Raw genomic sequence first — 24123 nt, 5'->3', positions numbered from 1 at the left:
ATTAAATGGTGTTTAAAGGGGCGCCGATAATATGATATACAGATAAAATTATGCCAAACTCCAAAATCAAATAGGCATGTATTCAAATCATATCATCTTTCGAAGTTGAGATAACTCAATAAAGAAGAACAACAATGAAAAAGAAGAAGTTGCACAAATGCTAGGCAGATCATTGGGAGGTTTCGAGCGAACTCTTGTTTATCTATGCCCTTCATAAAAGAGGGGAAGGAAATGTGATTTCTAAAGCTCTATTTATTTAGCGAAAAATAAATAATTTGAAAAATATTTTTAAAAAATGATCACTTGTATTACCTGAAATAATTAATTGATGAAAAATGTTGCCATTGTTGGCAATAATTTATTTTTAAATAATACATCGACAATAAAAAAATTCATTCATTCATTTTTGTAAACGATATAAGGTTCATTTTTTAGAAAATATTTTTTAAATCACTCATCTTTTGTAAAATAAACGGAGACTAAAGAAATAACGTCGCAAATTGGAGCAAGCATGGTTTCGATATGTGGCTGAGAATTTGTGTCGATTTTTCACAGCAGGGCGCACTTATGAATGATCCTTCAGGGCGCGCAGCCCGGGATTCGTATATTTGGAATGCTTGACATGGCATTTGCGGGAGAAGGAGGGGGGCGAATATTGCATACCCTGTAGATTCATCAAATATAAAAAAGTCGATGGGTTGAAATCGAGCGCGGTTCGGAAAAGTATGATTTGAACTATAAAGGTGTTTTGGCCCCAAAAAAAAAAAAAAGTTCAAAGGGGTACCTAAACCAAGCTAAATTGATTTTTTTTTTTTTTCTGGGGAAGAAAGCGAGATCCGATTACATTGCATTTAGGGACATTTTGGAATCGAGGCTTCGGCGGCGGCGGCGGCGGCGGCGGCAGCGGCCTGGTGGTATGGGGCTCCTAATTTTTCAAATGGAGTGGCACGAGTTTGAACTCGCCTGCGACGGCAGTGCGCGTATCTTCGGTGGCGGAGGGGTTCTGAACCTGTGACGCCCTTGGTGGGTAGGGGGCCTGAGGCAATGGGGCTCGCGTGCCTTGGACGCAGTGTGCGAGTGGTGCCGAGAGACAACTTTTCCGCAATCTGAAATCCAGATATTCCATTCCAACACTAGACTTAAACAATTTTTTTCAAAAGACTTCATCTCGATACTTGTCCGGAGTATATTACCTCCTCTTAGGGAAGATAGAAATACAGGGGAACTAGGGATGCGAAGCGTGTGAGCATCCATACGTTAAAATAAGGAACGCATCTATGAAACCTGTCGTCCCTATATATCAAATGGACAGGCCGCAGAGGCCCTCGTAGGAGCGCAAGCTCCTTCTTTTGGTGAGGTTACCTTTTAACCGAACACCAAGGATCCAAGGGAAGGCCCTACTTAAGAAGGTTGGATGAAAGTTCCGCACATTCCATAATGTTGGATGCAAAAAGCCTTGCTTTGTTGTGTTGAAGAAATTTCCATAATTGATTTTGAAGATTAATAAAAAAATTGCTTACTTCACTCTTGGTTCTGATGATGAGTTTTTCCAAGTGATATTATTGGAATAAATTGATAAGCTCATATTCATCATATTTAGATTCTTATTGGAGATCTATTTCTCTACAAGCTTGAACTTGATAATCGGAACAATGCATGATTGTTTGAGGATTATCGTCAAGCGTTCTAAGAAGATCTTAAATCTTCGTGTAATGGCTAGAAATGGGCATAGATTTCTTTTTATATTTATTAATTGTGCAAGAGGAATGAATATCATAATAATCTTTCCTGATTGGAGATTCGTAATACATGCAAAAATCATTTTGAGATGAGACGAACTTTCCATATGAAGAATTCAACTTATGGACACCCAATCTATTGTATGGATAACAGAATAAAGGGAGACTTTATTCTTTGCATTCTTAAAGTAATCAAATCTTCCATATCATTCAAGTCCAACTAGTTGATTTGGTGAATAATCCTCAAAGTCTCTGTCAAACGATCTGCTTGGATATTGAGAAGTATTAAAGGAAGTCATGATGCCGAAGAGATAAGAGAGAATTGAAGTCTAAAAATTCCAAATTTCTAGAGAGCTTCGTTCTTACATACTTGTCTTCGTGAGCTTAAATTTATGATCACTTAGAGGTTATTGCCAAGAGCTGACTAATGGGATGTCATACGACTTAACTCAAACTCGCGATATCGCGAAAGACAACTCTATCACGTGCACATATCAAACATCAAAACCATACGTTATATTTACCATGTCACCTACCCTTATAATACATCCAATTATCACGATTAAATCCGATCATGGGTCCGAAGGCCCACACGCCCCTTGAGGCCAATAAAAGCCTCAAAGAGCACTTTTGGGCGGGCCCCGTCGAGCCTGTGGTTGCCCAATCCAGCTAGCTTGTAAAATAAACTTTCTGTAATGGGTAGGCTGGGCATGATATTGGGCCCGTTCCGCCAACCGATCGCCTCTATCATGGAAGAGAGTCCCCGGGGCTTCCTCAAAACTTGGCTTTTCGATCGACCAATCGAGCCTTACATCGAAACTGTCCCAAGAAAACACAACCAGCAAATCTCGGACACGAATAATGGACCAAAAGCAAGCCCACATCAGAGAGAGAGTTTTTATATAACAGATCATTGAACTTCATGGTGGTAAGGCCACTTCTTCGGATGCCTTTGGGAGAGCATTAGCCCAAAACCTTTGCATAATTGCAAAGAACTATAAATTTTTTTTTTTTTGGTAAAGCAAAGAACTATAAAGTTTGTTAAACACTAATTGCATAAATGCAAAGAATTTTGACAAAATGTACATAGTGCTTTGCATAGAGGACCTTGGTTTAAGAGATAAAGAAAATTGCAACGGTGACCTTCCTCAAACAACTCAAGCACAGTTGGAAGCTTTAGGAACAGCCGTCACCAAGCTCCCGTGCCTCAGGCAAGCCAAACAAGAGGGCATCTGATATCGTGCACCCCAGGGGATGGGTTGCCGAGATTACAAGACCCTAGAGGAAAGGTGACGACGAGGTTGCGTGATCTCAAGCCAATCAAATCTAGGTTTGACATTGCACAAGTCAAGCATCAAATGTAGACTTCGGTGTCACACAAGCCAAGTGATGGGTTGTTGAGGTTGAGCAACCCTCGGTAGTATGACACTAGAGTCACTTAACCCCAAGTGATGAGTTGCTGAGTTTTCGTGACTTCAAGTAAGTCAAATCTAGACTCCAACATCATGTGAGTCAAGTGACAGGTTTGCAAGGTCACCTGATCCTATACGACGGAATGTAAAAGTCACGCAATCTAGGTGACCCTAAGCAAGCGTTTATTCAGCTCCCTTGAGTCACCTCTATGAATTCCAAACTTGCAGGAAGGGACTATGAACAGTGCAAAACTAAGGGGTAAAAACGGAATATGAAAAATTAAAAAGGTAAAATTGGAATTAAAAATTTCATTAATTTTGGGCCCCTACATCTGAAAAATGTTGGGATGCCCATAATGGTTTCCAGTAGCCTTGAGAGAAAGGCCCTTGAAAGCTTTTGGAAATACATTTTATTTTTCAAGTGGGCTTCCAAGTATCTTCATCAAACAGCTAAGCATTTATACAAAGGATTTTAGAGGCCTAAAGGACTTTTGAGAATATGTTCTTAAATGGGCCTTAGATCATCACTGCATGATGATGGCTAGCAGCGACTATACGTGGTTGACCATAAGTGACTAGAATGTGTTTTTGTTTAATGTCTATCTTATTTTAATTCCCTTATCTCTCTCAGACTTTTATTTTATCTCTTTGTAGAGCGTAAAAATTAAAATTCATACTTGAAACTAAATAGCCACTGTGACGACCTAGCACGTCATAGCTATTGTAAAACTACTATTGCCGATATCTTCTTCATTTTAATTTTTCTTAAGCATGCGAAAGATAAGAGACAATAGAAAATTCCAAGGTACACACGATTTTCTATAAATGAGGCAACTTCATTTCTTATTTATTCATACATGCACATCAAACGACAAGTGGGGTGCCATGGGGAAGTACAAAAGGTCAACGCTAGACTGACTATACTATACTCTAGGTCGGCCACCCCTCCCCACCTAGCTGTACAAGTGTCGTCTAACAATGGCCCCTGATGTTCTCAAAACCTTCTGAGCTCCAAAAAAACCTTGTTCCCTCCTCCCAAGTGAAGTTCAGTGGCATCCCGTAATGAATCATCGGGGAGGCAGGTAGAATCGATATTCTAATGATCCAAAAAGATAAAGTCAACAACCAGTGAGTCACAACCCAGCAAGTAAAAAGTCCATCAATCTATACCACACAAACCGGTCACGTATGACAAAGAAATTCTCGATAAGAAGTTTCGTAAATACATACACAATAGCTTACCTAAGAACCTTTCAAAATACATGGTTGATCAATATAAAGAATAATTTTCCTTAACAAATGACCAACAGTTCAATTCAGGAATACCAAAGTCACAATCAATACAATTTCATGTTATCATCATCTTCCGAGAAACCCCGTTACCCCCTGGGTATCTCACACCCATCCGGCATCGCGAGGCATCTGGGGGAACCGTGTTACACCCCCCAGGCATCTGGAGGAACCCAATTATCTCTCCAGGCATCCCTACTACAACTCAGGGCATCGTTGTTCCAAGGACCGATGGCATTATCAATCACACATTCACACCATGATGCAGCAATTTCACAATTTCATTAAAAGTACATTAGCACCACTACCATTCAGGGAGTCAAGCATGCATCTAATGAATCATCATTTGTTTTCATTCCTTAGACTAATACAAACTCATCCATATAGGTATTAAGTGAATCGTGGGGAAGGTCTCACATTCTAGGCCTAAACTAGGCTCATGAGGCATCTCGCACACCTCTAGAGTCGATGGATAGGTCTAGGTAATCGATCTCCAAAAATTATGAAACTTTAGTACGAGGTGGACAAGATCTAAAGGAATATCTTTTGTGAAGAACTCAAAATCCATTTCAGTTCATACAGTTCTAAATAATTTTTGCAATCCGGGCTCACAACAGTCAAAATCTCCAGGACGAAATTGAGTAGAAAAATAAATATTTCACTAACCTATTGAGACCAAAAAATTATGAAAATTTAGTTTGTGGTAGCTTGGGATGTGCTCTACAACTTTTGTGAAGAACATATTTTAGAATTCTGGACCGAGAAATCTGTAGAAAATGAAAAGCATAAAAAGGTCGGTCCAGTGACCCAAAAACAGATTTTGAATCCTGAAGTTTTTCAAATATACTTTTTGTCGTATGAAACCCAAACATTCTGAAATTGAATTATGTCGTAGAACAGTCAAAAAGGGACAACTCTTGTGTGGAGAATGCCCCATGAAATTTGCACCACATAAGTCGGTACAAAATTAGCAAACTTCTAGGTCGGGCTAGATCCGAACCCACCCTCAGCCCAGTCATGAATTTCCTTCAAAGTTTTTGCCGTTTCTGCCTTCGCACGTGCCAAATCTCGACTACCCATGCCTCTACGACCTAACTACAAGTTTGACTATTTCGAACTCGACAATATAGCTAAGTAACGTAGTTGGAACTTCCGACTAAACGAACAACGTAGTCGAAACTTTGATTAAACGAAAATCTCAACAACGTTCTTGGGTTTCTACGAAACTATTCTCATCACACGACAAATGATCAATATATGATAGAATGGAGGATATCCACTTGTCTCGGGTCCTCGTGATTTGCGGTGGCGGCTTGGCGGAACAAAGACGAGGTCAACGATGGTGACGCAAGTAGCCGCAACGGAGAGAAAGACGGTCTTCGCTGCTTGCGCTTGCTGTCTTCTCTGATTCACGGCTAAAATAGAAGTGGGGAAAGAAGCTGGAGGAGCTGAAGAGGGCGTGTAGATAGGGAACTATCGTTCCCTCGTGCCCCCCTTTTCTTCCCTTTTTTTTTTTTCCAATCAATGCTGCCCCTTCCACAGCCATTGTCTCTTTCTCATGCATCAATTTGTTGACTAAGCTACCTCAATTCACGTCAGCTGGATCCTTATCCCTTGACCAGCTGAAACGTGAAGTACTTTAGAGAAAATTCAAGAGTCTTGGTAAATTTTTTTTAAGGCTATTTCTTTAAAGACCAATGCTTTGAAAATTCTTGAGGTTGGGATGTTTGGATCAGCAAAGTTTATTGCGACAAGGTAGCGATGGCAACTCAGTGATGTCGCGGTGAGGATGCAAATGGCATAGTCAAATGGAGAGCTCGTTATTTTGTCGAGTGAAAAATCAAGATGTCACACACATGCCATCCAATTTCCTTATCAGCAGGCCACTTACCAAGCAGGTAAGTGAGATGTTAAGACTTTGTGGCCAATCTGGGGCCTAATATTTTTGGATGTATTTCAAGAAGACGTAATTCAGCTTCTTCTTTTTCTTTTTATTTAAAGTGAGGATATTTAGAGAATAAAGGATGCAAAACAATTGCGAAGTAATTGTTTTGCGAAGTAATCGGCGTGGAGACGACTTTTGTTTTTCCCTTTTCTTAATGGAAAGGGGCTTAGCAAATGCAGCTATTTCCCTTGCAGTGCCTTTTTTAGGCCTTACCTTGTAGGGACCAACTCCTTGCATCAAGCTAAATCCTTATTCCAAATATAAAGATTTCTGGTCTAACTTTTTGATGTACAAGATCCTCATGAAGACGAATGTAAAGCATACTATCAAGATAAGGTGCTACCTTACTATTCTGGAATCTCTAATGTTGAACAGAAATTTAAAGAGAAAAAGAGAAAATAAGCTTTTTCATTATTTAAGAGCCCAAACACACGTACCACCGGCCTTGGTGGCGAAGTTGGATAAGACCTTGAACCTTGGGGGAAAGGTGCAAGGGTCAAACCCAGTGGAAGCATCGGCGTCTTAAGCGTGATATCGGGGTGGTGGGTCCTCCCCGTAAAGATCACTCCAGGGTTTACTTGGCAGCTATGTACATCGCCGTAAGGTGACGAACGGCTGACGGGGTTCCCTGGATTACCAAAAAAAAAAAAAAACACACGAACGAACGATTTTATCGCTGAAGGCTTGACATCCAAAGTTATGAGCTCCATTTCTGGCTGTATATCCTCATGAAAGAACACAATCGCGACCTACGAAGCAGGATCCGCACTGAGCTCTTCCTCGCATCCCCTGGACTTCGTCTTCCAATCTTCACACACGACAGCGAGCGATGCATGAGACGACCCGCTCCCTGGTTCAAGCTCTCGATCGAGCTATCTCTAATCTCTCGAGCCCTACGTCTCATTCTCTTCCCTTCTTCACCGCTCACCACGGCCCTCACCACCCTCTCGATCTCCTTCCTCCCCACCACCTTCCTCCCCTCCTCGACCGACGGCCTAATGGCCACCCCGATGTCTTCTACCAGCATCGCTGCGTTCGTCCTCTGCTCCGCGTAGAGCGGCAAGCTATTATCGGCACACCTTTGGCCAAGCTCTCGACGGATGAGTTCCAGCCGCAGTGCGATAGGAATGCTCCGATGGAGGGGTGGCTCAGTATGGCCACCTGGGCAGCCCAAGAGGACACCACCATGCCTACCTCTCGAGTCTTCTCCTGGAAACCTTGCGGTAGATACTTGGTCGGATCGTTTTCCTCGTCCCTCCCAACATTGAAAAACGCAGCTGAGACGAAAATGCTAGCGTATAAGTCCATTGGATAATACCAGAAACATATGGAGAGAGTTCGAAAATTCTACTGTAAAGTCTCTACTGCACGCTTCTAAGACACTCGTATAATTGTTTGCACACCACACGCACGCGCGGGCACGTATTCCAGGTTTCTTTTATGGTGAAATCAAGATGGACATGTATCGTAGGTAGTCATCAACAAAATCGCTTCTGTTTTCATTTTATCGCATCAGTATTTTCCGTCGAGTAAGCCAAAACAAGAGCATACGCACGCTCTCAAGGAGTTTCGTGGTCCTACCCGAGGCGGAGGCATCCGTGGGCTTCCGGACGATCCACAAGAACCTCTGCTGGCTCAGCTCCAGACCCCAGGCCATTTCCACCTGCTGCTCCGTCGTCAGCGTCCCGCCGCTCCCAAGCGATACCAACACGACCGACTCTTCCGGTTGCCTGTCCAGCCACGCGAAGCACTCGATGTCTGTAGAGCGCAGCCCCTCCGCATCGCCGTCCTCATGCACGAGAGGCCCGATCGCGTGGATCTGCTGGGCCGGCACCTGCCTATAAAAGGACTCCTCCCTCAGCACCCGGAGCAAACCCGACTCAAGGCCCTCCCATGTGTTCAGGAAGATCCCGGCCGCCATTGGGAACCGGCTGACGTGGTACAGGAACCACCGGTACTCCTCGTTTTTCGGTCCTTCACCTGGTCCAGCAGGTCATCCGGTCGGATCGGCGGGCATCCAGGGACCCGGATCGGCCCCGGCAGGTCCACCAGTTCACCCGTCACCTCTCGATCCAGCGTCGGCAGGTACAACGAGAACGCGAGCATCTTTGCCGACATCGTGCAGAACGAGTAGGCGGGGATGCCTAGCTCGCCGGCCACGTCCAACGCTTGAGTGCAGAAAAGGTCCACGACTAGCGCCCTCGGGTAGCTCAGCTCGATGAGCGTGGCTCTGAGGCTCTTGAGGCTCGCTTCGACGATGAGGCATATGCGGGTGAGGAGGCGGGAGTCTTCCGGGACGACGGAGGCGGCGTCGACGGCCGGGAGGCCGAGCACGCGCAGGTCGCGCGGGAGGCCCGCCGCATTTAGCAGCTGGTCTTGAGCTGGGGTCGGGTCGACGGTGGTGACGACGAGGAAGGTGACGCGGAAGCCGTGGCCGACCACAAGGCGTTTCGAGAACTCGAGGAGGGGGACGACATGCCCGACGCCCGAGTTCGCTAGGACCGCCACGTGGGGCTTGTTGCCTCGATCGGCGACGGCCGACGCATTGTCCGGCATGGCGTGGGGGGTTTAGGGGTGAACGGGGGGAAGCGGGAGACGGAAGGCGCTTGTCTTGTCGTGGTGTTAGTTTTTTGCGAGCGTGCATGTCTTTTTTATAGATCGGTGTGATTCTGAATTTCGTTACGTTATACAGAAAAGGTTGCGCCGGACAATTATTGTACAAAAATTCTTGCATAGTCGAGAGCGACCAAAAGTGACGACCGAACGCACATTAAAACAAATTGGTGGCCGCTCTAAAATAAAAACGACCTTACAAGAAAATACAAGAAAGCGCACTTTTCCTGTCTGTTGCCATCGGCTTTCGTTGACATACATACATACATACATACATACATACGAGAAAGAAAGACTTCAACAGTTCACTTAATACCTATAAAATCTATGGCGTCCCGTTTCCCTTGTCTAATTATTACGGGGAAAGCTTACACCAAATACGGAAAAATTATCCGATCAATCCTAAATTAATTAAGAAAATATCAATTCTGTCTGAAATTTTTAAATTCTATCAATTTAGTTTTAATTTTTACGCGAAATTTCAATATAATCCTTCAAGTCAATTTTCACTAAAAACCACTGATGTGACGATCTAATCATCGCCAATTATTCTACCTGTCACACTATCCCATCGGAGTTTTCGATGAAAATTGACCATAATGATTACTTTGGTATTTCTCGTAAAGATTCATGACTAAATTAGTAAAATTAAAAATTCTAAAATTAAATCAGCATCCGTATACTAAATTTAGAGCTGATGAAACAATTTTCCCCACCAAAAGCTCATGTAACCTCCCGACGCTTCAACAACTTCAGCTTTTGGATCATACTCTGTGACAACGTCAACCCTTCTTCTAGAACTCCCCCGTACTCTTTTTTGGCTCCTTTTAACTGGCCCCGAATAGTCTGACGGTCCAGGAAAACCATTAGGCAAATCGGGCATCGGCATTTTTTTTTTTTTTTTTTTTGTGTGCGCTCGCGCACTAATTCCGCCTTCAAAATAATCTTTTAAGACACATTCTCAAAGTTGTCTGCGAGTGGGAGAGAACCAAATTCCCCCTTCTTTCTAAGAGTCCACTAATTTTATCTGATATTATTCTGGTTTCGAGGGGTCGATTCAGTATCCGACATTAAATGGTGTTTAAAGGGGCGAAATGTCCTGATCATAAGATCCAATATGATATACAGATAAAATTATGCCAAACTCCAAAATCAAATAGGCATGTATCGAAATCATATCATCTTTCGAAGTTGAGATAACTCAATAAAGAAGAACAACAATGAAAAAGAAGAAGTTGCACAAATGCTAGGCAGATCATTGGGAGGTTTCGAGTGAACTCTTGTTTATCTATGCCCTTCATAAAAGAGGGGAAGGAAAGGTGATTTCTAAAGCTCTATTTATTTAGCGAAAGGTAAATAATTTGAAAAATATTTATTAAAAAATGATCACCTGTATTACTTGAAATAATTAATTGATGAAAAATGTTGCCATTGTTGGCAATAATTTATTTTTAAATAATACATCGACAATAAAAAAAAATTCATTCACTCATTTTTGTAAACGATATAAGGTTCATTTTTAAGAAAATATTTTTCAAATCACTCATTTTTTGTAAAATAAACGGAGACTAAAGAAATAACGTCGCAAATTGGAGCAAGCATGGTTTCGATATGTGGCTGAGAATTTGTGTCGATTTTTCGCAGCAGGGCGCACTTATGAATGATCCTTCAGTGCGCGCAGCCCGGGATTCGTATACTTGGGATGCTTGACATGGCATTTGCGGGAGAAGGGGGGGCGAATATTGCATACCCTGTAGATTCATCAAATATGAAAAAGTCGATGGGTTGAAATCGAGCGCGGTTCGGAAAAGTATGATTTGAACTATAAAGGTGTTTTGCCCCAAAAAAAAAAAAGTTCAAAGGGGTACCTAAACCAAGCTAAATTGATTTTTTTTTTCTGGGGAAGAAAGCGAGATCCGATTACATTGCATTTAGGGACATTTTGGAATCGAGGCTTCGGCGGCGGGGGTGGCGGCGGCGGGAGCGGCCTGGTGGTATGGGGCTCCTATTTTTCAAATGGAGTGGCATGAGTTTGAACTTGCCTGCGACGGCAGTGTGCGTATCTTCGGTGGCGGAGGGGTTCTGAACCTGTGACGCCCTTGGTGGGTAGGGGACTGAGGCAATGTGGCTCGCGTGCCTTGGACGCAGTGTGCGAGTGGTGCCGAGAGACAACTTTTCCGCAATCTGAAATCCAGATATTCCATTCGAACACTAGACTTAAACAATTTTTTTCAAAAGACTTCATCTCGATACTTGTCCGGAATATATTACCTCCTCTTAGGGAAGATAGAAATACAGGGAAACTAGGGATGCGAAGCGTGTGAGCATCCATACGTTAAAATAAGGAATGCATCTATGAAACCTGTTGTCCCTATATATCAAATGGACAGGCCGCAGAGGCCCTCGTAGGAGCGCAAGCTCCCTTCTTTTGGTGAGGTTACCTTTTAACCGAACACCAAGGATCCAAGGGAAGGCCCTAGTTAAGAAGGTTGGATGAAAGTTCGCACATTCCATAATGTTGGATGCAAAAAGCCTTGCTTTGTTGTGTTGAAGAAATTTCCTTACTTGATTTTGAAGATTAAGAAAACTTTGCTTACTTCACTCTTGGTTCTGATGATGAGTTTTTCCAAGTGATATTATTGGAATAAATTGATAAGCTCGTATTCATCATATTTAGATTCTTATTGAGATCTATTTCTCTACAAGCTTGAACTTGATAATCGGGAACAATGCATGATTGTTTGAGGATTATCGTCAAGCGTTCTAAGAAGATCTTAAATCTTCGTGTAATGGCTAGGAAATGGGCATAGATTTCTTGCCATATTTATTAATTGTGCAAGAGGAATGAATATCATAATAATCTTTCCTGATTGGAGATTCGTAATACATGCAAAAATCATTTTGAGATGAGACGAACTTTCCATACGAAGAATTCAACTTATGGACACCCAATCTATTGTATGGATAACAGAATAAAGGGAGACTTTATTCTTTGCATTCTTAAAGTAATCAAATCTTCCATATCATTCAAGTCCAACTAGTTGATTTGGTGAATAATCCTCAAAGTCTCTGTCAAACGATCTGCTTGGATATTGAGAAGTATTAAAGGAAGTCATGATGCCGAAGAGATAAGAGAGAATTGAAGTCTAAAATTCCAAATTTCTAGAGAGCTTCGTTCTTACATACTTGTCTTCGTGAGCTTAAATTTATGATCACTTAGAGGTTATTGCCAAGAGCTGACTAATGGGATGTCATACGACTTAACTCAAACTCGCGATATCGCGAAAGACAACTCTATCACGTGCACATATCAAACATCAAAACCATACGTTATATTTACCATGTCACCTACCCTTATAATACATCTAATTATCACGATTAAATCCGATCATGGGTCCGAAGGCCCACACGCCCCTTGAGGCCAATAAAAGCCTCAAAGAGCACTTTTGGGCGGGCTCCGTCGAGCCCGTGGTTGCCCGATCCAGCTAGCTTGTAAAATAAACTTTCTGGAATGGGTAGGCTGGGCATGATATTGGGCCCGTTACGCCAACCGATCGCCTCTATCATGGAAGAGAGTCCCCGGGGGCTTCCTCAAAACTTGGCTTTTCGATCGACCAATCGAGCCTTACATCGAAACTGTCCCAAGAAAACACAACCAGCAAATCTCGGACACGAATAATGGACCACCAAAGCAAGCCCACATCAGAGAGAGAGAGAGAGAGAGAGAGAGAGATCACAGAACTTCATGGTGGTAAGGCCACTTCTTCGGATGCGTTTGGGAGAGCATTAGCCCAAAACCTTTGCATAATTGCAAAGAACTATAAATTTTTTTTTTTGGTAAAGCAAAGAACTATAAAGTTTGTTAAACACTAATTGCATAAATGCAAAGAATTTTGACAAAATGTACATAGTGCTTTGCATAGAGGACCTTGGTTTAAGAGATAAAGAAAATTGCAACGGTGACCTTCCTCAAACAACTCAAGCACAGTTGGAAGCTTTAGGAACAGCCGTCACCAAGCTCCCGTGCCTCAGGCAAGCCAAACAAGAGGGCATCTGATATCGTGCACCCCAGGGGATGGGTTGCCGAGATTACAAGACCCTAGAGGAAAGGTGACGACGAGGTTGCGTGATCTCAAGCCAATCAAATCTAGGTTCTGACATCGCACAAGTCAAGCATCAAATGTAGACTTCGGTGTCACACGAGCCAAGTGATGGGTTGCTGAGGTTGAGCAACCCTAGGTAGTATGACACTAGAGTCACTTAACCCCAAGTGATGAGTTGCTGAGTTTGCGTGACTTCAAGTAAGTCAAATCTAGACTCCAACATCATGTGAGTCAAGTGACAGGTTTGCAAGGTCACTTGATCCTATACGACGGAATGTAAAAGTCACGCAATCTAGGTGACCCTAAGCAAGCGTTTATTCAGCTCCCTTGAGTCACCTCTATGAATTCCAAACTTGCAGGAAGGGACTATGAACAGTGCAAAACTAAGGGGTAATGACGGAATATGAAAAATTAAAAAGGTAAAATTGGAATTAAAAATTTCATTAATTTTGGGCCCCTACATCTGAAAAATGTTGGGATGCCCATAATGGTTTCCAGTAGCCTTGAGAGAAAGGCCCTTGAAAGCTTTTGGAAATACATTTTATTTTTCAAGTGGGCTTCCAAGTATCTTCATCAAACAGCTAAGCATTTATACAAAGGATTTTAGAGGCCTAAAGGACTTTTGAGAATATGTTCTTAAATGGGCCTTAGATCATCACTGCATGATGATGGCTAGCAGCGACTATACGTGGTTGACCATAAGTGACTAGAATGTGTTTTTGTTTAATGTCTATCTTATTTTAATTCCCTTATCTCTCTCAGACTTTTATTTTATCTCTTTGTAGAGCGTAAAAATTAAAATTCATACTTGAAACTAAATAGCCACTGTGACGACCCTAGCACGTCATAGCTATTGTAAAACTACTATTGCCGATATCTTCTTCATTTTAATTTTTCTTAAGCATGCGAAAGCATAAGAGACAATAGAAAATTCCAAGGTACACACGATTTTCTATAAATGAGGCAACTTCATTTCTTATTTATTCATACATGCACATCAAACGACAAGTGGGGTGCCATGGGAAGTACAAAAGGTCAACGCTAGACTGACTATACTATACTCTAGGTCGGCCACCCCTCCCCACCTAGCTGTACAAGTGTCGTCTAACAATGGCCCCCGATGTTCTCAAAACCTTCGAGCTCCAAAAAAAACCTTGTTCCCTCCTCCCAAGTGAAGTTCGTGGCATCCCGTAATGAATCATCGGGAGGCAGGTAGAATCGATATTCTAATGATCCAAAAAGATAAAGTCAACAACCAGGAGTCACAACCCAGCAAGTAAAAGTCCATCAATCTATACCACACAAACCGGTCACGTATGACAAAGAAATTCTCGATAAGAAGTTTCGTAAATACATACACAATAGCTTACCTAAGAACCTTTCAAAATACATGGTTGATCAATATAAAGAATAATTTTCCTTAACAAATGACCAATAGTTCAATTCAGGAATACCAAAGTCACAATCAATATAAGTTCATGCTGCCATCATCTTCGGGAACCCCCGTTGCCCTAGGGCATCTCACACCCATCCGGCATCGCGAGGCATCCAGGGGAACCGCGTTACACCCCCAGGCATCTGAGGAACCCAGTTATCCCTCCAGGCATCCCTACTACAATCCAGGGTATCGTCGTCCCAAGGATTGACGGTATTCTCAGTCACACTTCCACATCATGATGCAACAATTTCATAAATTCAATTAAAAGCACATTAACGTCACTACCATTCAGGGAATTAAGCATGCATCTAATGAATCATGATTCATTTTCATCCCTTAGACTAATACAAACTCATCCATATAGATATTAAGTGAACCGTGGGGAAGGTCCCACGTTCCAGGCCTAAACTAGCCTCATAAGGCGTCTCATATGCCTCTAGAGTCGATGGATAGGTCTAGGTAATCGATCTCCAAAAATTATGAAACTTTAGTACGAGGTGGACAAGATCTAAAGGAATATCTTTTGTGAAGAACTCAAAATCCATTTCAGTTCATACAGTTCTAAATAATTTTTGCAATCCGGGCTCACAACAGTCAAAATCTCCAGGACGAAATTGAGTAGAAAAATAAATATTTCACTAACCTATTGAGACCAAAAAATTATGAAAATTTAGTTTGTGGTAGCTTGGGATGTGCTCTACAACTTTTGTGAAGAACATATTTTAGAATTCTGGACCGAGAAATCTGTAGAAAATGAAAAGCATAAAAGGTCGGTCCAGTGACCCAAAAACAGATTTTGAATCCTGAAGTTTTTCAAATATACTTTTTGTCGTATGAAACCCAAACATTCTGAAATTGAATTATGTCGTAGAACAGTCAAAAGGGACAACTCTTGTGTGGAGAATGCCCCATGAAATTTGCACCACAAGTCGGTACAAAATTAGCAAACTTCTAGGTCGGGCTAGATCCGAACCCACCCTCAGCCCAGTCATGAATTTCCTTCAAAGTTTTTGCCGTTTCTGCCTTCGCACGTGCCAAATCTCGACTACCCATGCCTCTACGACCTAACTACAAGTTTGACTATTTCGAACTCGACAATATAGCTAAGTAACGTAGTTGGAACTTCCGACTAAACGAACAACGTAGTCGAAACTTTGATTAAACGAAAATCTCAACAACGTTCTTGGGTTTCTACGAAACTATTCTCATCACACGACAAATGATCAATATATGATAGAATGGAGGATATCCACTTGTCTCGGGTCCTCGTGATTTGCGGTGGCGGCTTGGCGGAACAAAGACGAGGTCAACGATGGTGACGCAAGTAGCCGCAACGGAGAGAAAGACGGTCTTCGCTGCTTGCGCTTGCTGTCTTCTCTGATTCACGGCTAAAATAGAAGTGGGGAAAGAAGCTGGAGGAGCTGAAGAGGGCGTGTAGATAGGGAACTATCGTTCCCTCGTGCCCCTTTTCTTCCCTTTTTTTTTTTCCAATCAATGCTGCCCCTTCCACAGCCATTGTCTCTTTCTCATGCATCAATTTGTTGACTAAGCTACCTCAATTCACGTCAGCTGGATCCTTATCCCTTGACCAGCTGAAACGTGAAGTACTTTAGAGAAAATTCAAGAGTCTTGGTAAATTTTTTTTAAGGCTATTTCTTTAAAGACCAATGCTTTGAAAATTCTTGAGGTTGGGATGTTTGGATCAGCAAAGTTTATTGCGACAAGGTAGCGATGGCAACTCAGTGATGTCGCGGTGAGGATGCAAATGGCATAGTCAAATGGAGAGCTCGTTATTTTGTCGAGTGAAAAATCAAGATGTCACACATGCCATCCAATTTCCTTATCAGCAGGCCACTTACCAAGCAGGTAAGTGAGATGTTAAGACTTTGTGGCCAATCTGGGGCCTAATATTTTTGGATGTATTTCAAGAAGACGTAATTCAGCTTCTTCTTTTTCTTTTTATTTAAAGTGAGGATATTTAGAGAATAAAGGATGCAAAACAATTGCGAAGTAATTGTTTTGCGAAGTAATCGGCGTGGAGACGACTTTTGTTTTTCCCTTTTCTTAATGGAAAGGGGCTTAGCAAATGCAGCTATTTCCCTTGCAGTGCCTTTTTTAGGCCTTACCTTGTAGGGACCAACTCCTTGCATCAAGCTAAATCCTTATTCCAAATATAAAGATTTCTGGTCTAACTTTTGATGTACAAGATCCTCATGAAGACGAATGTAAAGCATACTATCAAGATAAGGTGCTACCTTACTATTCTGGAATCTCTAATGTTGAACAGAAATTTAAAGAGAAAAAGAGAAAATAAGCTTTTTCATTATTTAAGAGCCCAAACACACGTACCACCGGCCTTGGTGGCGAAGTTGGATAAGACCTTGAACCTTGGGGGGCCTAATGGCCACCCCGGTGCAAGGGTCAAACCCGAGTGGTTCCAGCCGCAGCATCGGCTCAGTATGGCCACCTGGGCAGCCCAAGAGGACACCACCATGCGTTGCTAGATAAGCGTGATATCGCGTATAAGTGCCCTCCGAAACATATGGAGAGTTCGAAAATCACTCTACTGCTTCTAAGACACTCGTATAATTGTTTGCACACCACACGCACGCGCGGCACGTATTCCAGGTTTCTTTATGGTGAAATCAAGATGGACATGTATCGTAGGTGGCCGATTTTATCGCATCAGTATTTCCGTCGTAAAAAAAAAAAAAAAAAAACACACGAACCACAAGAACGATTTTATCGCTGAAGGCTTGACATCCAAAGTTATGAGCTCCATTTCTGCCTATAAAGGACTCCTCCCCAGCACCCGGAGCAAACCCGACTCAAAGGCCCTCCCCGGTGTTCAAAGATCCCGGCCGCCATTGGGAACCGGCTGACGTGGTACAGGAACCACCGGTACTCCTCGTTTTTCGGTCCTTCACCTGGTCCAGCAGGTCATCCGGTCGGATCGGCGGGCACCAGGGACCCGGATCGGCCCCGGCAGGTCCACCAGTTCACTCCGTCACCTCTCGAAAGCATCTTTGCCGACATCGTGCAGAACGAGTAGGCGGGGGATGCCTAGCTCGCCGGCCACGTCCAACGCTTGAGTGCAGAAAAGGTAGCTCGATGAGCGTGGCTCTGAGGCTCTTGAATATGAGGCATATGCGGGTGAGGCGGCGGAGTCTTCCCGGGACGACGGAGGCGGCGTCGACGGCCGGGAGGCCGAGCACGCGCAGGTCGCGCGGGAGGCCCGCCGCATTTAGCAGCTGGTCTTGAAAACGACGAGGAAGGTGACGCGGAAGCCGTGGCCGACCATTTCGAGAACTCGGGGGATTTGTAAACGATATAAGGTTCATTTTTAAGAAAATATTTTCAAATCACTCATTTTTTGTAAAATAAACGGAGACTAAAGAAATAACGCGCAAATTGGAGCAAGCATGGTTTCGATATGTGGCTGAGAATTTGTGTCGATTTTGAGAGGCGCACTTATGAATGATCCTTCAGTGCGCGCAGCCCGGATTCGTATACTTGGGATGCTTGACATGGCATTTTATGGAGAAGGGGCGAATATTGCATACCCTAGATTCATCAAATATGAAAAAGTCGATGGGTTGAAATCGAGCTGTTCGGAAAAAAGTATGGGATTTGAACTATAAGGTGTTTTGCCCCAAAAAAAAAAAGTTCAAAGGGTACCTAAACCAAGCTAAATTGATTTTTTTTTCTGGGAAGAAAGCGAGATCCGATTACATTGCATTTAGGGACATTTTGGAATCGAGGCTTCGGCGGCGGGGGTGGCGGCGGCGGGAGCGGCCTGGTGGTATGGGGTCCTATTTTTCAAATGGAGTGGCATGAGTTTGAACTTGCCTGCGACGGCAGTGTGCGTATCTTCGGTGGCGGAGGGTTCTGAACCTGTGACGCCCTTGGTGGGTAGGGGACTGAGGCAATGTGGCTCATGTGCCTTGGACGCAGTGTGCGAGTGGTGCCGAGAGACAACTTTTTCCGCAATCTGAAATCCAGATATTCCATTCAAACACTAGACTTAAACAATTTTTTTCAAAAGACTTCATCTCGATACTTGTCCGGAATATATTACCTCCTCTTAGGAAGATAGAAATACGAAACTAGGGATGCGAAGCGTGTGAGCATCCATACGTTAAAATAAGGAATGCATCTATGAAACCTGTTGTCCCTATATATCAAATGGACAGGCCGCAGAGGCCCTCGTAGGAGCGCAAGCTCCCTTCTTTGGTGAGGTTACCTTTAACCGAACACCAAGGATCCAAGGAAGGCCCTAGTTAAGAAGGTTGGATGAAAGTTCGCACATTCCATAATGTTGGATGCAAAAAGCCTTGCTTTGTTGTGTTGAAGAAATTTCCTTACTTGATTTTGAAGATTAAGAAAACTTTGCTTACTTCACTCTTGGTTCTGATGATGAGTTTTTCCAAGTGATATTATTGGAATAAATTGATAAGCTCGTATTCATCATATTTAGATTCTTATTGGAGATCTATTTCTCTACAAGCTTGAACTTGATAATCGGGAACAATGCATGATTGTTTGAGGATTATCGTCAAGCGTTCTAAGAAGATCTTAAATCTTCGTGTAATGGCTAGGAAATGGGCATAGATTTCTTGCCATATTTATTAATTGTGCAAGAGGAATGAATATCATAATAATCTTTCCGATTGGAGATTCGTAATACATGCAAAAATCATTTTGAGATGAGACGAACTTTCCATACGAAGAATTCAACTTATGGACACCCAATCTATTGTATGGATAACAGAATAAAGGAGACTTTATTCTTTGCATTCTAAAGTAATCAAATCTTCCATATCATTCAAGTCCAACTAGTTGATTTGGTGAATAATCCTCAAAGTCTCTGTCAAAACGATCTGCTTGGATATTGAGAAGTATTAAAGGAAGTCATGATGCGAAGAGATAAGAGAGAATTGAAGTCTAAAAATTCCAAATTTCTAGAGAGCTTCGTTCTTACATACTTGTCTTCGTGAGCTTAAATTTATGATCACTTAGAGGTTATTGCCAAGAGCTGACTAATGGGATGTCATACGACTTAACTCAAACTCGCGATATCGCGAAAGACAACTCTATCACGTGCACATATCAAACATCAAAACCATACGTTATATTTACCATGTCACCTACCCTTATAATACATCTAATTATCACGATTAAATCCGATCATGGGTCCGAAGGCCCACACGCCCCTTGAGGCCAATAAAGCCTCAAAGAGCACTTTTGGGCGGGCTCCGTCGAGCCCGTGGTTGCCCGATCCAGCTAGCTTGCAAAATAAACTTTCTGGAATGGGTAGGCTGGGCATGATATTGGGCCCGTTACGCCAACCGATCGCCTCTATCATGGAAGAGAGTCCCCGGGGCTTCCTCAAAACTTGGCTTTTCGATCGACCAATCGAGCCTTACATCGAAACTGTCCCAAGAAAACACAACCAGCAAATCTCGGACACGAATAATGGACCACCAAAGCAAGCCCACATCAGAGAGAGAGAGAGAGAGAGAGAGAGATCACAGAACTTCATGGTGGTAAGGCCACTTCTTCGGATGCGTTTGGGAGAGCATTAGCCCAAAACCTTTGCATAATTGCAAAGAACTATAAATTTTTTTTTTTTTGGTAAAGCAAAGAACTATAAAGTTTGTTAAACACTAATTGCATAAATGCAAAGAATTTTGACAAAATGTACATAGTGCTTTGCATAGAGGACCTTGGTTTAAGAGATAAAGAAAATTGCAACGGTGACCTTCCTCAAACAACTCAAGCACAGTTGGAAGCTTTAGGAACAGCCGTCACCAAGCTCCCAGGTGCCTCAGCAAGCCAAACAAGAGGGCATTCGATGCGTGCACCCGGGGATGGGTTGCCGAGATTACAAGACCCTAGAGGAAAGGTGACGACGAGGTTGCGTGATCTCAAGCCAATCAAATCTAGGTTCTGACATCGCACAAGTCAAGCATCAAATGTAGACTTCGGTGTCACACGAGCCAAGTGATGGGTTGCTGAGGTTGAGCAACCCTAGGTAGTATGACACTAGAGTCACTTAACCCCAAGTGATGAGTTGCTGAGTTTGCGTGACTTCAAGTAAGTCAAATCTAGACTCCAACATCATGTGAGTCAAGTGACAGGTTTGCAAGGTCACTTGATCCTATACGACGGAATGTAAAAAGTCACGCAATCTAGGTGACCCTAAGCAAGCGTTTATTCAGCTCCTTGAGTCACCTCTATGAATTCCAAACTTGCAGGAAGGGACTATGAACAGTGCAAAACTAAGGGGTAATGACGGAATATGAAAAATTAAAAAGGTAAAATTGGAATTAAAAATTTCATTAATTTTGGGCCCCTACATCTGAAAAATGTTGGGATGCCCATAATGGTTTCCAGTAGCCTTGAGAGAAAGGCCCTTGAAAGCTTTTGGAAATACATTTTATTTTTCAAGTGGGCTTCCAAGTATCTTCATCAAACAGCTAAGCATTTATACAAAGGATTTTAGAGGCCTAAAGGACTTTTGAGAATATGTTCTTAAATGGGCCTTAGATCATCACTGCATGATGATGGCTAGCAGCGACTATACGTGGTTGACCATAAGTGACTAGAATGTGTTTTGTTTAATGTCTATCTTATTTTAATTCCCTTATCTCTCTCAGACTTTTATTTTATCTCTTTGTAGAGCGTAAAAATTAAAATTCATACTTGAAACTAAATAGCCACTGTGACGACCCTAGCACGTCATAGCTATTGTAAAACTACTATTGCCGATATCTTCTTCATTTTAATTTTTCTTAAGCATGCGAAAGCATAAGAGACAATAGAAAATTCCAAGGTACACACGATTTTCTATAAATGAGGCAACTTCATTTCTTATTTATTCATACATGCACATCAAACGACAAGTGGGGTGCCATGGGGAAGTACAAAAGGTCAACGCTAGACTGACTATACTATACTCTAGGTCGGCCACCCCTCCCCACCTAGCTGTACAAGTGTCGTCTAACAATGGCCCCTGATGTTCTCAAAACCTTCTGAGCTCCAAAAAAACCTTGTTCCCTCCTCCCAAGTGAAGTTCGGTGGCATCCCGTAATGAATCATCGGGAGGCAGGTAGAATCGATATTCTAATGATCCAAAAGATAAAGTCAACAACCAGTGAGTCACAACCTAGCAAATAGAAAGTCCATCAGTCTATACCACACAAACCGGTCACGTATGACAAAGAAATTCTCGATAAGAAGTTTCGTAAATACATACACAATAGCTTACCTAAGAACCTTTCAAAATACATGGTTGATCAATATAAAGAATAATTTTCCTTAACAAATGACCAATAGTTCAATTCAGGAATACCAAAGTCACAATCAATATAAGTTCATGCTGCCATCATCTTCTGGGAACCCCGTTACCCTAGGGCATCTCACACCCATCCGGCATCGCGAGGCATCCAGGGGAACCGCGTTACACCCCCCAGGCATCTGGAGGAACCCAATTACCTCTCCAGGCATCCCTACTACAACCAGGGGCATCGTCGTCCCAAGGACCGACGGCATTCTCAATCACACATTCAAACCATGATGCAACAATTCCATAATTCAATTAAAAGCACATTAACATCACTACCATTCAGGGATTCAAGCATGCATCTAATGAATCATGATTCATTTTCATCCCTTAGACTAATACAAACTCATCCATATAGATATTAAGTGAACCGTGGGAAGGTCCCACGTTCCAGGCCTAAACTAGCCTCATAAGGCGTCTCATATGCCTCTAGAGTCGATGGATAGGTCTAGGTAATCGATCTCCAAAAATTATGAAACTTTAGTACGAGGTGGACAAGATCTAAAGGAATATCTTTTGTGAAGAACTCAAAATCCATTTCAGTTCATACAGTTCTAAATAATTTTTGCAATCCGGGCTCACAACAGTCAAAATCTCCAGGACGAAATTGAGTAGAAAAATAAATATTTCACTAACCTATTGAGACCAAAAAATTATGAAAATTTAGTTTGTGGTAGCTTGGGATGTGCTCTACAACTTTGTGAAGAACATATTTTAGAATTCTGGACCGAGAAATCTGTAAAAATGAAAAGCATAAAAGGTCGGTCCAGTGACCCAAAAACAGATTTTGAATCCTGAAGTTTTTCAAATATACTTTTTGTCGTATGAAACCAAACATTCTGAAATTGAATTATGTCGTAGAACAGTCAAAAAGGACAACTCTTGTGTGGAGAATGCCCCATGAAATTTGCACCACATAAGTCGGTACAAAATTAGCAAACTTCTAGGTCGGGCTAGATCCGAACCCACCCTCAGCCCAGTCATGAATTTCCTTCAAAGTTTTTGCCGTTTCTGCCTTCGCACGTGCCAAATCTCGACTACCCATGCCTCTACGACCTAACTACAAGTTTGACTATTTCGAACTCGACAATATAGCTAAGTAACGTAGTTGGAACTTCCGACTAAGCGAACAACGTAGTCGAAACTTTGATTAAACGAAAATCTCAACAACGTTCTTGGGTTTCTACGAAACTATTCTCATCACACGACAAATGATCAATATATGATAGAATGGAGGATATCCACTTGTCTCGGGTCCTCGTGATTTGCGGTGGCGGCTTGGCGGAACAAAGACGAGGTCAACGATGGTGACGCAAGTAGCATAACGGAGAGAAAGACGGTCTTCGCTGCTTGCGCTTGCTGTCTTCTCTGATTCACGGCTAAAATAGAAGTGGGGAAAGAAGCTGGAGGAGCTGAAGAGGGCGTGTAGATAGGAACTATCGTTCCCTCGTGCCCCCCTTTTCTTCCCTTTTTTTTTTTCCAATCAATGCTGCCCCTTCCACAGCCATTGTCTCTTTCTCATGCATCAATTTGTTGACTAAGCTACCTCAATTCACGTCAGCTGGATCCTTATCCCTTGACCAGCTGAAACGTGAAGTACTTTAGAGAAAATTCAAGAGTCTTGGTAAATTTTTTTTTTTAAGGCTATTTCTTTAAAGACCAATGCTTTGAAAATTCTTGAGGTTGGGATGTTTGGATCAGCAAAGTTTATTGCGACAAGGTAGCGATGGCAACTCAGTGATGTCGCGGTGAGGATGCAAATGGCATAGTCAAATGGAGAGCTCGTTATTTTGTCGAGTGAAAAATCAAGATGTCACACACATGCCATCCAATTTCCTTATCAGCAGGCCACTTACCAAGCAGGTAAGTGAGATGTTAAGACTTTGTGGCCAATCTGGGGCCTAATATTTTTGGATGTATTTCAAGAAGACGTAATTCAGCTTCTTCTTTTTCTTTTTATTTAAAGTGAGGATATTTAGAGAATAAAGGATGCAAAACAATTGCGAAGTAATTGTTTTGCGAAGTAATCGGCGTGGAGACGACTTTGTTTTTCCCTTTTCTTAATGGAAAGGGGCTTAGCAAATGCAGCTATTTCCCTTGCAGTGCCTTTTTAGGCCTTACCTTGTAGGGACCAACTCCTTGCATCAAGCTAAATCCTTATTCCAAATATAAAGATTTCTGGTCTAACTTTTTGATGTACAAGATCCTCATGAAGACGAATGTAAAGCATACTATCAA

General features: G+C 42.4%; 1 pseudogene; it reads right to left on the bottom strand.

Moving 5' to 3' along the window:
- Nucleotides 1–851: 851 nt before the first annotated feature.
- On the bottom strand, nucleotides 852–8339 carry LOC120294353 (annotated as a pseudogene).
- Between the last annotated feature and the right edge of the window lie 15784 nt (nucleotides 8340–24123).

This window comes from Eucalyptus grandis, chromosome 6 (assembly GCF_016545825.1).
Source record: "Eucalyptus grandis isolate ANBG69807.140 chromosome 6, ASM1654582v1, whole genome shotgun sequence".
Classification (NCBI taxonomy): Eukaryota; Viridiplantae; Streptophyta; class Magnoliopsida; order Myrtales; family Myrtaceae; genus Eucalyptus; species Eucalyptus grandis.
The sequence above is the reverse complement of the archived record's forward strand: the minus strand, read 5'-3'. Positions and strand labels throughout refer to the sequence as shown.